At 44.6% G+C, this 14,811-nt stretch overlaps 1 long non-coding RNA gene across 1 annotated transcript in view; it reads left to right on the forward strand.

The window, feature by feature from the left end:
• Positions 1-2,703, forward strand: part of LOC117977320 (uncharacterized) — an 81,522-nt gene extending 78,819 nt beyond the window's left edge. Inside the window, exon 3 of the long non-coding RNA XR_004668434.2 lies at positions 1,830-2,703. This is a non-coding gene — a long non-coding RNA (uncharacterized LOC117977320). The remainder of the gene's footprint in view (positions 1-1,829) is intronic.
• The last annotated feature ends 12,108 nt before the right edge of the window (positions 2,704-14,811 follow it).

The raw sequence follows: 14,811 nt of genomic DNA on the forward strand, positions 1-14,811 counted from the left end.
CCTAGTCCTATTATATTACTGATGGATTCAGAATATATGTATGATATAATAACCATCAATAACACACTTTTTTTAAAGGATGCTGTGGTTCCTGAAAGGTATAAAATAGCAGCTTCTGTCCTAAAAAGTATTATTATTTGTTGGGGCAATATGTACATGAAAAGATAAGTAGCATACAACGTGTTTATTAAGCATGATACAATCAGCAAGTGATAGGTAATTCAGAAGTGGAGGAAGGACAGGGTATGATAAAAGCAAAGGAGGAAAGACAACCATGAAGACTAGAGAAATGAAGGGAATGGGTAGATCAGTTGGCTGGGACGGAAGTCTGTTAAGTTCTTCCTGCCTCCTCTGGGTAGAATTACTGCATCTTCCCCACTGTGTTTCCACATTGCTTTCTGAATGCTTCTAATATCACACATAGTACAGGAGGGTGATGATACCATGAACTCTCTTATAGAGAGCCATTCTCATTTTTATAAGCCTCATACCTACCAGAGCTCCAGAAACATTTGTTATGTGGACTCCTAAAGGTCTAATGAGGCCAGGCGCAGTGGCTCACACCTGTAATCCCAGCACTTTGGGAGGCCAAGGTAGGCGGATCACTTGAGGTCAGGAGTTCAAGACCAGCCTGGCCATATGGTGAAACCCCATCTCTACTAAAATACAAGAATTAGCCAGGCATGGTGGTACTCAGGAGGCTGAGGCAGGAGAATCACTTGAACCTGGGAGGCGGAGATTGCAGTGAGCCAAGATCATACCACTGCACTCCAGCCTGGTGAGAGAGCAAGACTTCCTCTCAAAAAACGAAAATAAATAAGTAAAAGTCTGATGAATGAATATCATTTCTGATGAGTGCATATACTACATCTTTAAACAAATCATCCCCATCTATATTTTCCTTAAAATTACGTAAACAAATCCTGTTTATTGTAGAATGGTTCTAAAATACTTACATAAACATAAAAACGGGAGTTAAAGCCCACATCTTAATATTTTCAGCATCCACAGATAAGACACAATCACCATGAATATTTTACTGCCCACCTTCCCCATCACACAGATAGTTTTCACTTTTTAAAGTCTGTCCTGGAAACCTGGATCTGCCTAATTTCTCTGAAATGGCTGTTCCAATATTTGTAGGATGTAGTGAATATATACATATAAATTTCAGAGTGTCCCGACTCAAGCTGGCTGAGCATGAACCCAGAAGCTAAGGCAGGCAGCAAGTTGGTGAAGTTAATCAAGTCCTGATTCAGCCCTTGTTGCATCAAAGACACGGTAACTCCAAGAGCAGTTAGTGCTTTACAGGTATGGTAAGTCCCCACTGAATGTCAGATGGGTTCTCAGAAACTACAACTTTCAGTGAAATGATGCATAATGAAAGCAATTTTCCCATAGGCTAATAAGAGTAAAGTTCCTCCGTTATATTTCTGGTCATAAAAATGTCACCAAACTTGTAAATAGAGACCCAAAACACTTCTACTATTAACCACATGAAATAAATATGAGGTATATATGTATGTACATATGAAAAATTAATCAAAACGAGTACGATTTTTACCCAACTTTGGAAAATAAGTAATCAATGAGTGACAATGGTCGTGGTTGGTGGTGGGTTACACCAATGAATAAATGTTTGCAAAGGGAAAATTTTTGGGACCATCTCTGACCACCATGAAGTTCAAAAAGAAACAGTAACGAATACGGTGGCTTGTTGAGCATTTTTGTACTATGTTTTTTATTGTCTTGCATTTTTATGATTATTGTCTACTTTACAGATTTTTATTGGACAATAATTTGTATTCATTCATTCATTCATTTTCCAGCCTGCTTATTCCACTTCGAGGTCAGAGGTGACCAGAGTCCATCCCAGGAGCTCAGAGCACAAGGTGGGAATCAACCCTGGACAGGGCACCATTCCTTCCCTGGCACAATCACACTTAAACCCACTCTTACACTGGGACCACATAGACACACCAATGAACCTCGTGTGCACAGCTTTGGGATGTACAAGGAATCCGGAGTGCCTGGAGAAAACCTGCGCAGACATGCGGAGACAGTAAACTCACACAGACGGTTACCCCAGCTGGGAATCTATTTTTTCTCTTATCACTGTTGTAATGCAACAACATTGAATGAAACAACATTATTTGAGGATCTGCCAGAAGGGTTCTGAGTGGAGAGAATGGAGGAGAATCTCTTCAGAGAGCTTAAAGAATAACTCATCACAAGGTTCACAGGCAGCCACTCCTGAGGTTCCATTGTGAAACACTATCATTTCATTGGCTCCTTTTATTTAAAATAATTATAGGGGTGAAATTCAGATAACATAAAATTAAGCATTTTGAAGTGAACAATTCGGTAGCATTTAGTAATTCACAATGCTATGCCACCTCCTCCTCTATCTAGTTCCACATAAAATTTGGAACTAGATAAATTAGTTCCTCCGAAATAAAATTCCATACCCATCAGCAGTTTCTCCTCATTTTCCCCTTTCCGCATCCTCTGGCAACCCCAGCCTGTGTTCGGTCTCTATGGATTTAGCTATTCTAAATATTTCGGGTACATGGGACCAAACAATACGTGACCTTTTGTGTCTGGCTTCTTTCATGTAGCAGAATGCCTTCAAGGTTCGCCCACATCATAGTGTGTGTTAGTACTTCCATTTTATGGCTGAAATATATTCCATCGTATGTTTATAACACAATTTGTTTATTCTTTCATCCGTTGATGGACATCTGGACGATCCCTTTACTTTCACTAAGGCCTCTGTAAAAGGAAATATTTGCAGATCTGGAAATTTATAGACTGGGCCTCATAAATAGGGGGCAGTGGTTCATTTGGGGGTCACCATGTCAGATTGTATCATCCTCAATTTGGGGGTGTCTAGTGCACTTAAGTGCTCTTAGGGCTACAAATGATGGGACTCAGAAAAACTCATAAACTCCATACTTGCGTCTCAACTTTAAAACAACTAAGTGAGACAATCAGGACAGAAGAAATTGTCCCATTTTATAGATGTCAAACCTGAATTCCAGAGACTAGAAGTTAAATACCCTGGCTGGGAAGTGTTAAGAGTCAGGGGACGCCCCCAAGCCTTCTGACCAAACACAGCCCCTGCCTCCTTTAAACAGTTATCATTGACAATAACTGCATTGAAAGACACAGACTCGGGTAGGAGGGAGACTTGAGTGTCAGGAATAAATTTAGTGGTGAATAAATGGAAGTGAACAATTGCAAGTCTATGAGAGCAGGAATGAGACTGGTGCCCAAAGACAGAGAAGGCTTTTCTTGACCTAAACACTCCATCCTCATTGTCCTCCATCTACTGCCCACACAGCAAGGCATTTGACCAGCAATTCACATTTCTTCTCTATGGATCCTGTTTCCTGAAAACCTGGGAAGGTGGCTTCCTTGGATATGGTGGGCATAGGGTGGGCATAGGGTGGGCAGAGAATGTTTGGTATGGGAGGCAGGCAATATACTGCCTCCCTACATGTAGAGGTACTTTGGCAATCCCTGTGGAATGAATGAATGAAGATGGTTCAAAGCACTTTTGAAACCTTTGCATTGAAAACAAAAGCAAAAATCTCTATCAAACAGTGGCCATCAATAGTTCAATGTCTGTGCCTTTCCCCCTCCTCCAGGGAGGAAGAGGAGCAGAACTTTCTTATGTAAACTAGTTAGGGTGAGGCTATCCTGCTGTACCAAAGAGGCCCCAACATGCCAGTGACTTAGAACAGACAGTTTCAATCTCTCTCATGTGTAGTTCCAGGTGAGCGTTCCACGCTGGTATGAAGCTCTGCTCTGCCTGGTCATTCTGAGACCCTGCTTCTTTCCAAGTCACTGCTCTGTGATACCATTGTCACTTGCATGTCAAAGCTTGGTTGCAGCCAGGCATGGTGGCTAACGCCTGTAATCCAAACACTTTGGGAGGCTGAGGCAGGTGGATCACCTGAGGTCAGGAGTTTGAGTCCAGCCTGGCCAACATGGCGAAACCCCATCTCTACTAAAAATACAAAAATTCGCCAGGCGTGGTGGCATGTGCATGTAATCCCAGCTACTTGGGAGGCTGAGACAGGAGAATCACATGAACCCAGGAGGCAGAGGTTGCAGCGGGCTGAGATAGCACCACTGCACTCTAGCCTAGGCAACAGAGCAAGGATGCATCTCAAAAAAAAAAAAAAAAAAAAAAAAAAAGGCTTGGTTGCTGCAGGTTCCAACTGTCCAGCTGGAGAAAAGAGAACAAAAGCATGAAGGAGGAATGCTCATTCTTTTAATGCCAGTAAGAATTATGCATATAATTTCTGCTCATATTCTATTGGCAAGAACTTTGTCACATAACCATACTACTATTACTGCAATGAAGGCAGGACAATGTAGTCTACCTGTGTGCCCTAGAAGAAAGGGAGAATTGATTTTGCATTTCCCTCACCACCTACATGCTTGCAGTTTATTTTTAGAAAGTAGCATAGAAGCCTCACGTCCATGCCCAGATAGAAGGGCCTCTCTATTTAGCTGGCATTTTTTTCCCTGGCCTGCCCAGCCCCACATGGAAGGGAGTCAACTTTGAAGGGTAAAGATGAGCACAGACTTTTGCTTGGGAAGAAGGACCCCTCAGTCTGGAAAGGTGAAAGACGGAGGGAAAACCATTGAGACTGATGAAATCAAACACAGATGGCCTGTGTACAATGAACGCTCAATCCCTACAGGGTTATCTCCTCTGACATTTGAAAAAAAATGTATTAATAAATTTAAGACAAGATGCTCAGCTTCACATAGCGGGCAATAAATGTGTGGAGTTTTTAGAAAAGTTTCTAACAACACAGGGATTGACCGTTCAACTTGACTTCAGGGAGTATACCAATGGCCCCTAACACACACACACAGACACACACAGACACATACCACCACCACTATCATCCACTATATCCCTTTGGGGTGGGTCCCTAGTAACAAATAGGGGATGGGGACGAGGCTGGCCCAACTTTTGCCTAGGTACCCATCAAGAACCTTGAACCAAGCCCAAGCCCTGACTGCCCAGGAGCAAGCCGGCCTTAAATGGCATTCATTGATGTCACAGCCACCTGCAACAAGAGCTCTTTCCTGGGTACTTAAAATGACACCAGGAAGCTTTTCGGGAAGAAAAAACTGTCAAGTGGCAAATGAAACCCGTCGATGGCTATCTTCATAATTTGGAGACTCTCAAACGGAAAACCATTTTTTTTTTTTTGAGATGGAGTCTCGCTCTGTCGCCCAGTCTGGAATACAATGGCGCCATCTCGGCTCACTGCAAGCTCCGCCTCCTGGGTTCACTCCATTCTCCTGCCTCAGCCTCCCGAGTAGCTGGGACTACAGGTGCCTGCCACCACGCCTGGCTAATTTTTGTATTTTTAGTAGAGACGGGGTTTCACCTTGTTAGCCAGGATGGTCTCGATCTCCTGACCTCGTGATCCGCCCACCTCGGCCTCCCAGAGTGCTGGGATTACAGGCCTGAGCCACCGCGCCTGGTAGAAAACCATTTTTAAAATCTTTCTCCCTGGCAGGGCCGTGGCCCACGGAGGCTTCCTTCCCCAAGGCCAGCAGAAAGACAGCTTCACCTCTCTATTGTGATTAGGGCTCCCGCGATGCTAAGGACTCGCCCCGGATATCAGAGCCCCTCTCAGACCATGTGGGCCCGCAAGGCAAGGTCCAGATTACTTCCTTTGATTTTCCAGAAGCTTAGCTGCTGAGACACAGTGGAAATTTTGATTGCATTTTCCACACCTTCCGGTTCATCTCATCCCTAAGTAGGTGCTATGGATTATTTCAACAGTGTCAGATGGGAAATAAATTCTCATGCAAGCAAAAGGCCACAAACACGAGGGCTTGGGGGTGGGGTGGAGGGAGAGGAGAGGAGAGGGAAATGAGAAATTTGATGCTGACATATTGCAGGCTAAAGAAACATCTTTTGCTCTTTTCCTGCCCTAAGAATAAAAACTCCCTGATAGGGCTGCACTCCTCTTCCCTATTAAGGAGATGTGGTTTGGGCTAGAGGAACAACTGTTCCCAATAAACAGGTGGGCAGCCCGGCTTTCCCTTTCTTTTCCTTTGGAAGTCATATTCGCTCTTGTTTGTGGCCCTAGAAATCCTCCCTACCACAGATTACACTTTGTTTGAATTAATAAAGCCTCATGGGGTTTATTGCTGTTTTTAGGGCCCAGCCCCTTATTTGGCTTTGGCAAAGGACACTTCCCTGCTGATTCATAGCGCTCCTATTGTACAGGGCACATGGAGGAGAGAAGGACGTGAGGAGGCTGTGGACCAGGGGACAAAAGACTCAAACAATAACACAAAGGCATGGGATGAGTGTGTGTGTGATGATCTCTGTTCCTGTGTGATTAAGCACAGCCGCTTGTGTGAATATAGTTGGCTATTGTTTTGATGAGAAGGGCCTTTTGGAGCCTGTTTATCCCATTAGATGTCACTAATATAAAAAAAGACAGGGTGGTAATAATGGGAAACTTTGTGGTCAGATAAACTTGGGTTCAACTGTTGGCTCCCCCACCTATTGGCTGTGTGCCCCATTATTTAACCTCTTTGAGCCTCAGTTTCTTCACTTGCAAAATCAGATGAAGAACATTATAGGAGACCGGACGCGGTGGCTCACGCCTATAATCCCAGTGCTTTGGAAGGCCAAGCCAGGAGGATCACTTGAGGCCAGGAGTTTGAGACCAGCCTGGGCAACACAGAAAGACCCTGTCTCTACAAAAAATAAAAATAAATTAGCTGGGTGTGGTGGCACATGCTTATAGTCCTGGCTACTTGGGAGGTGGAGGTGGGAGGATTGCTTGAGCCCAGGAGTTTGAGGTTGCAGTGAGCTGTGATCACCCCACTGTTCTCCATCCTCAGTGACAGAGCAAGACCCTGTCTCAAAAAGCAAGAACAACAACAACAAAAACCTCACTATGGGAGGTAGATGGCTAATGGAACATGGCAGTGTGGAGAGGGGTCACTAGGGAGAGGCTGGTTTGGTAGCCAGCAGGAAGCCTCTCAGGGCCACAGTTAACTTGGCAAATTTGTCACGGTTGGGTTTAGTCATGCAGGCTCAGGAATCTGATGTCTCACACCATGAGGGTGACCATTTTTTTCAGGGTCCAATTAACATTAACCTGGCTTATAGAGACTGACGTACAAACCAAAGTGCCCAGTCACTGATTCAAAGCAAGAAACCAAGTCACTCAGAGGACCAGAGACTCCCTTCCCCAGTCAGGGCATTCCAAGTCAATGGGTGAGTATTTGGGAAGCTTGGCTAAGGAACAAGGGAAACTGATTGAATTGATTAAATAAATGGCCTATTATCTGCTTACTCCTTTAGCCCATCTCCCAGGATTCTCCTGTTCCTCACACCACAGTTGCACCAGGGAGCTTGCTTTTCTGAGAATGTGCCACATTCTCCATTATGCACATTTGTTGGGTCCCCACCCGGCATTCTTTCCTCTCCTAACAAACAATGCTCAACTTTTTCTCCTGGCATCTTACACACACACACCATGAGCTTCAGGGACACTGATTTCACTCCCAGCTGCTGCTCCAGGGTGGCAAAAAAAAAAAAAAAAAAAAAAAGAAAGAGTCCATTACAAACTCCATGCCTCAGGTAAACCACCAATCAGGGCAGATATGTGACTTCATTTGACCCAGTCAGGGTGGCTCTCAGGGATCTTATTGGAACTATGGGGAGAGTGCTCTGTCTTCCTTTGACCTGTGCAGCATGTGGATTTTCTTCTGAAACAGCTGCAGCCAATTTGCCTCAGTGAGGGAAGATGAGGATGACACTGACACACAGAGGAAGGCCAAGCCCAGAAAATCATAAAATAGGTCTGAAGTCCTGATCAAGCCATGCCTGAAGCCTGCATGATTCCTCTGGAAACATTGTTCTCAATTTGGGGGTGGGGGTAGGTAGACAGTACTGCCCCTTGGGGCATTTTGGAAATGTAAGGGGTTCTTTTGTTTGTCATGGTGACTGGGAATGTTACTGCCATTTAGTCTACAGTCAGGAATGTTAGACGTTCTACAATGTGTGGCAGAGAACTGTCCACAGTCCTGCCAGACTTGTGTATGTCTTACCCAACAGCAATGTTGGTGTGCACACTGCATCAGGAACTGGAATCAAAGTCTGGTAGGCAGAATCGTGGCTCCCAGAGACGTCCACGTTCTCACCCAGAATCTGTGAATGGTACCTTTCCGTGGCAATGGGGACTTTGCACAGATGTGACTAGGGATCTTGAGAGCAGTCATTGTCCTGGATTATCTGTTTGGGCCTGATGTAATCACAGCACTCCTCAAAGAAGGGACACAGGAGAAATCAGAGTCAGAGGAGAAAGTGATATGGTGAGAGAAACAGAGATTGGAGTGATGTACTTTGAAGATGGAGGAAGGGGCCCCAAGCCAAGAAACGCAGGCGGCCACTAGAAGTTGAATAAGGTAAGATATAGGCCTCTCTCCTCAGAGCCTCTGTGAGGGACCAGCCGTGGCAACACCTTGACTTTAGCACAGAAACTGGATTTGGACTTCTGACCTCTAGAACTGTCTGGGAATAAATCTGTGTGGTTTTAAGCCACTAAACTTGTTGTAATTTGTTATAGCAACCACAGGAAACTAATACAAAGTTATGCCTGAAGGACTCAAGGCAGCCGGTTTTGTTTTGTTTTAATGGGAGATGTGTTTATGGGGATGTTTTCCCACTCATCTTGAGGCAGGGTGCATCCAGTGCTGCTTCCTCCTGAGGGATCAGGCTTCTGGAAGTCTTGCTTCTCCTCCTGTGGGCTGGCAGAGGACGGTGGAGAAGCCATCACACAAAACTACTGTTTGTGCATGGCTAACAAATGTGATTTTATAGCATTCTGGGCGTTTCACATCATGAAGTGGGAACTGGGGCTCCGCACTAGGCACTTCTTCTGTTTCCTCTTCTCCTCTTCTGGAAAGGGATGCAGGAGATCTTTTGCAAGGGGCATGTTTCTGTGGGTGGGTCATCACCTCCAGAAAGGCAGCTGATCCATTTGATTGCTATAATTAACTGAGGCTAGCCCCTGGCTCTGTTTTACGTATAGACCCAGCGTGCTTTTTTTCACAAATATAGACAATGTTTTCCAGGGAAGATGGGCTTTACTTTATTCCAAAGTTTACCAACAGTCATTCCCATTCCATGAGAAAATCACATGAACTATGGCCAAGGCTACTTGGGGCCCACCTCCCTGTACTGGCCTGCACTTGTCACAGTCATGCTTATGGGGATTCTGAGTATGGATGTGAACATCTCACCCCTTATGTTGTCTTCTGGAGTAGCTGTACTCAGACATTTACATATTAAAATACACATCATTTTGTTACAAATATGTTCCTTTCCTTCTTCCTCTGTGACCTCTATGACCTAGTTAGACCCTCATAGTGCTTCTTTTTTCTTTTTCTTTGTGGAAAATATGGATGCCTGTAGGTTGTATTATGCACTAATTCCATTTCAGGAGATACAAACTATTTTTTAGAGAGAAGGGACTTTAGGTCAGATAGGGCTGATAAATACAGCTCTCAGATGTGGTTGTTGCTGTGAGCACCTGCTATCTGAGTAACTATGTCTCCTCTGGTGACCCTCCTCACCTCTAGGGCTGGCATGATGAGCCCATGCAGTATGTCCTGCCAGTCCCCACTCCCTTGTCTATAACAGATGCCATTAGTTCAGTACAGCACCATTTTCCATTGCAATGGGATTTAGTCTAAAATTTCTTCTCATCAGAATGTTAGAAGCAGCCACCGCCCATAGACAGGAGTTAGTACAGGAGATCACTTACCTGTGAATCCAGAACAGGCAGATCCTTTTGCCTCAACATCCTTCTCTCCTGCCCCAGGGCCATTGCAGGCTTGGCTTAGAACTCTGCCCCTCACCCCCATCCATGAGGCGGGTGACAGGAGCCCCTTCTCCCCGCGCTTGCCTCTCTCGTTGCATGCATCTCACAGTTTGAAAAGTGGCTGTTTTTCGTTTTTCATTTTATTTCTTGAGACAGAGTCTTGTTCTGTCACCCAGGCTGTAGTGCAGTAGCATGATCTTGGCTCACTGCAACCTTGACCTCCTTGGTTCAAGTGATCCTCCCAACTCAGACTCCTGAGTAGCTGGGACTATAAGTGTGCTACCACCACACCCAGCTAATTTTTATTTTTATTTTTTTATAAAAATGGGCACCATGTTGGCTTGGCTGGTCTCGAATTCCTGGTCTCAAGTGGTTCTCCCACCTTGGCCTCCCAGAGTGCTGAGATTATAGGTGTGAGCCACTGTGCCCGGCCGAAAGTGACTGTTTATTTCTCTCCCCCTCCAAATGCAAGCTTTTTGAGCACAGAAGCTGTGATACATTCCTTGAGATGAACTCAGCGCCTGATAGGGAGTAGGAGCTCCGTAAATCTTTGATTAAATCGAGCAGGCAGCTGGACTCAGCCAACATGTGCCATCCAGGTCTCTAGCCCCTGTCCCCTACCAAGATTTATTGATTCCCTTCAACCTTCTGACGGCGATTTTTCATTGAGCTGTGCTCATCTAATTGAGTTGGTCCATTTGTACTGCTCTTAAGGGCCTGAGAGTGAACACATGTCATTCTTGGTTACCCAGCTGCCAAGAACCCCTCCTAGACAGGACAGGTGGGAGGGAAGACACTCCTCCCTTTCTGCGGGTAGAGGAAGTGTGTCACTCAGGACTTCGAACCTGAAAGGAGGGACACTAGAACGCAGAGCCAGTTAGAGACAATTAGCAGCAGCTGCAGTGGGACCTGCAGTCTAGTGGTGCGGTGGATGTGTCCAGGGCCACAGCGTCCAGTAGGACAGAGGTGAGCACATCCGGGGACAGGGGAGCAGGAATGAATGTGCAGTCGTGATGATTACAGCAGTGGCCTATGCAGGTGGCTCCTGAGAGGGGGTCTTGTCTAGCCCATGTCTAATTGGGTTCTGTTGGAGCCCGGTTCCCCAGCTCCTTGTCAATTACATGAGTTCCCAGATACCTTTCCAATCAATCCCTGCCCTCACTCCTGTCCCCGATTCCTGCTCCTTTCCCTACAGGCCCCTTCATCCCGTTTCACCCACTAGATCTTCATCCTCACTGCCCCATCCCTGAATGGAATCTACCTGGCTTCCCACCCTACCCCCAACACACATCAGATCAGTGCCCAGATCTGAGCAGTCACTGGGTCCCCAGTACCCCATCTTTGTAGCTGCACCACGAGGCTTCCCTCAGTTCCAGCAAGGGAGCAAGGGAAGCTGCCCAGCTTCGGGGAGAGCAGGATTGGGATTTCCCTGTTAGTGTTCCCATCCATGAAATCTAGAGAAGCTTTTGGAGTAAGACGCATGTTCATTTTTTACAGATACATATGTTTCATTTTTATTGTCCAAAACCGTATTTAAAGAGGAATTATTTTCCAAGTTTAAAAAGGAGCCCAATCAGCTCTCCTAGCCAGTGAACCCACATGGCTGGTGAGAAGCAGCTTTGGTTTCTTCTTGCTCTGCCCAAGGGCCTATCTAGATCATAAAAGAGCAACATTAATCTTAAATGACTCCTTGCTTTGTTACCCTGGGAAGGGCTCCAAACTCAATGAAATCCTCCTGCCACGATAACAACAACAATGACCAGGAATGTGTGGTGAGCACTTGCCCAGCACTCAGCTCAGCCTCCCACACATTGCAGAGATGATTTCATTTGCTGTCACAACAATTCCATATGCCCGGCACAGTCATGCCCTGTCTGTCAACAGGGAAATGGAGGCACTGAGGGACTTTCCCAAGGTCACGTAGCTGGCAACGGCAGTCTTGGACACTAACCCCTAAAGGAAGAAAAAAACAAGGGAAAAGAAGTTGGAAGAACGAGGGAAATGTTATAGACTGGCAGAGTAACAACTCCTGGAAAAAAATTTGGGATTGCCTAACAATCCTGATTTAGAATCTGGAGCAAAGAGGCCATGCAAAGGATTGCATGCCAAACAAAGTACATTTTATGATAATAATTTTTAAAATACTGTGGGTTTTTTAATATAATGATTGGGTGACCAAATAGAACTATCTGTCATCCTTCCTCCAAAACAATAAGCAAACTTTCTCTTATGAAAAGGGGACTGCAATAACATTTTTTTTCTTCTTTTTGAGACAGGGTCTCATTCTGTTGCCCAGGCTGAAGTGCAGTGGTGCAATCTCAGTTCACTGCAACCTCTGCCTCCTGGCCTCAAGTGATCCTCCCTGCTCAGCCTCCTGAGTAGCGGGGACTACAGGCATGCACTACCCTACCCAGCTAATTTTTGTATTTTTTTGTAGAGGTGGGGTTTGGCCATGTTGCTCAGGCTGGTCTCAAATTCCTGGACTCAAGTGATCTGCCAGCCTCTGCCTCCCAAAGTGCTGGTTTTACAGGCGTGAGCCACCGCACCTAGCCTGCAATAACAATTTAATACAAACACACTATTCTGGAAAAGCACACACAATGTTTCAAAATCCTACTGGAACTTCAGTGATGATGGAGTTAGATTATGATAAGAGCAGAGGAAGAACCATATTACTAGAGGATTTGGTTTGGAGGCCTCCCAGGCGGAGCTCAAGATTGCTGAGCTGTAGGCTGCCGTGGAGCACAACTCTTAGACAGTGCTCTATTCCACCCTGGGCCTGTGCTTTGGAGGGTTCTATATATTAAACATATGCACACCAAAATGCACATGTCAAATAACACAAAGAAGGCTTGGTCACTGGTATTTGGTGCTCAATGCTGGCATAGCCCAACTCGTAGCCCTAAAACATCTGCTCTATTGACTAACACTATTCAGGCCCCAGAGAAATGCTTCTCCATATCTCTTGCCCTATATTTTCAAAACAAAAAAATGACTATATCTGAAAGCCATGGTTTGTTGGTTGTATCACTGCCCAAACTGGGATGGACACTGTTTTTGGGGTGCAGGGAGATCTGAGTAGTGGAAGAAGTTAGATGAAAGACAAATCAGTTAACAAGTTCTTATTCTCAGTGTGAATGCAATGGATTCTTGTACAATGAAGCACCATTCCCCAGTACTGTCAAACATCCATTTTCTTACTTCTCCTTGGATTCCCATATGTGGCTCCAGAGGCCCTCCCTGGTGCAGTACTTGCCACTGCTGCACCACGGAGGGCCTCTGGCAGCCTTGGATTGTTCTTCAGTATTAAACATCACTCTTCAATTTGTACATACCATCAATTCTCATTATTAGAGGTAGTTATGTTCTAAAAAAAAGCCACCAAGAACACTGAATTAGCAAATAATGAACCATTGCTCCTAAGGGAAATACACGGCTAGGTTCCTGTGAGCATCTGGTCACATTTCATCAACTAATCAATACATAACCTCACTTTATGTGTTATGTATATATATATTAGTATATATATGTATATATTATATATACATTTATATATAATAAATATATATCAGTATATTTATATTAGTAAATATATATATTAGTATATTGTATATTTTAAAACAAGTAGAAGAGAGGAATTTCAATATTCTCACCACAAATAAATGATAAATGTTTGAAGTGCTGGGTTTGCTATTTAGCCTGATATGGTGATTACACAATGTGTATATGTATTAAAACATTACATTGTGCCTCATAAATACATACAATTATGTGTCAATTAAAAATAAAATAGGTCAGGCACAAGTGGCTCACACTTGTAATCCCAACACTTTAGGAGGCTGAGGTGAGAGGAATGCTCAAGGCCAGGAGTTTGAGAGCAGGCTGGGCAACATAGGGATACCCTGTCTCTTAAAAAAAAAAATCGAAAATTAGCCAGGCTTGGTAGTGTGCACCTGCAGTCCCAGCTTCTCCAGAGGCTAAGGCAGGAGGATCGCTTGAGCCTAGGAGGTCAAGGCTGCAGCAAGCCATGTCTTGTCACTGCACCCCATCCTGGGGGACAGAGGAAGACCTTATCTTTAAAAAATAAATAAAATAAAACTTAAAACAAATAAATAAAAAATATATATAGTCGATTCATTAACAGTGAGTTCACAGCCAATAGTACTGTAACTCATGCCTGAACGAAGCGTATCTAGTAGCCCGTATTCTCTCAGTAAAGCACATGAAAGCCCCTTGCACTTAATGACACTAGATAGCACTTCAGCACCACATTTGGGAGCCATTTCAAACAGTGAGTCAGTGAAAAAATACAAAAATTAAAAAATCATGACACTAAATAGACTGAGGAAAGGACACTTTACGTAGGAGAGCTGAAGCAGGAAGGCAGAGTGTCACGTTGTTTGACCTCAGCTTAGGAATGTTCGGTAGGGTGACACCTTTTTCACTGCTCTGCACATGCCAGCAAATGACCTCCAAAGCGCTGAGTGTTGATTATGAGGTGGCAAAGAAATTTTATCAAGGAAGATAATTCATAAATATGGAATCTGTGAATACTGAGGATAACCAGTGTGTGGATCTAGATGCAACTTGTGTGAAATGATATCAACTTTTTATGTTACATTAATTAGTTGGGATTGGAACACTAAAATTGTAAATAGCTTTTTTTTTTTTTTTTTTTTTTTGAGACGAAGTCTCGCTCTGTCGCCCAGGCTGGAGTACAGTGGTGCCATCTCAGCTCACTGCAAGCTCTGCCTCCCAGGTTCATGCCATTCTCCTGCCTCAGGCTCCCAAGTAGCTGGGACTACAGGTGCCCGCCACCACTCCCAGCTAATTTTGTTTTGTATTTTTAGCAGAGACGAGGTTTCACCGTGTTAGCCAGGATGGTCTTGATCTCCTGACCTCGTGATCTGCCCGCCTTGGCATCCAA

This window comes from Pan paniscus, chromosome 1 (assembly GCF_029289425.2).
Source record: "Pan paniscus chromosome 1, NHGRI_mPanPan1-v2.0_pri, whole genome shotgun sequence".
Classification (NCBI taxonomy): Eukaryota; Metazoa; Chordata; class Mammalia; order Primates; family Hominidae; genus Pan; species Pan paniscus.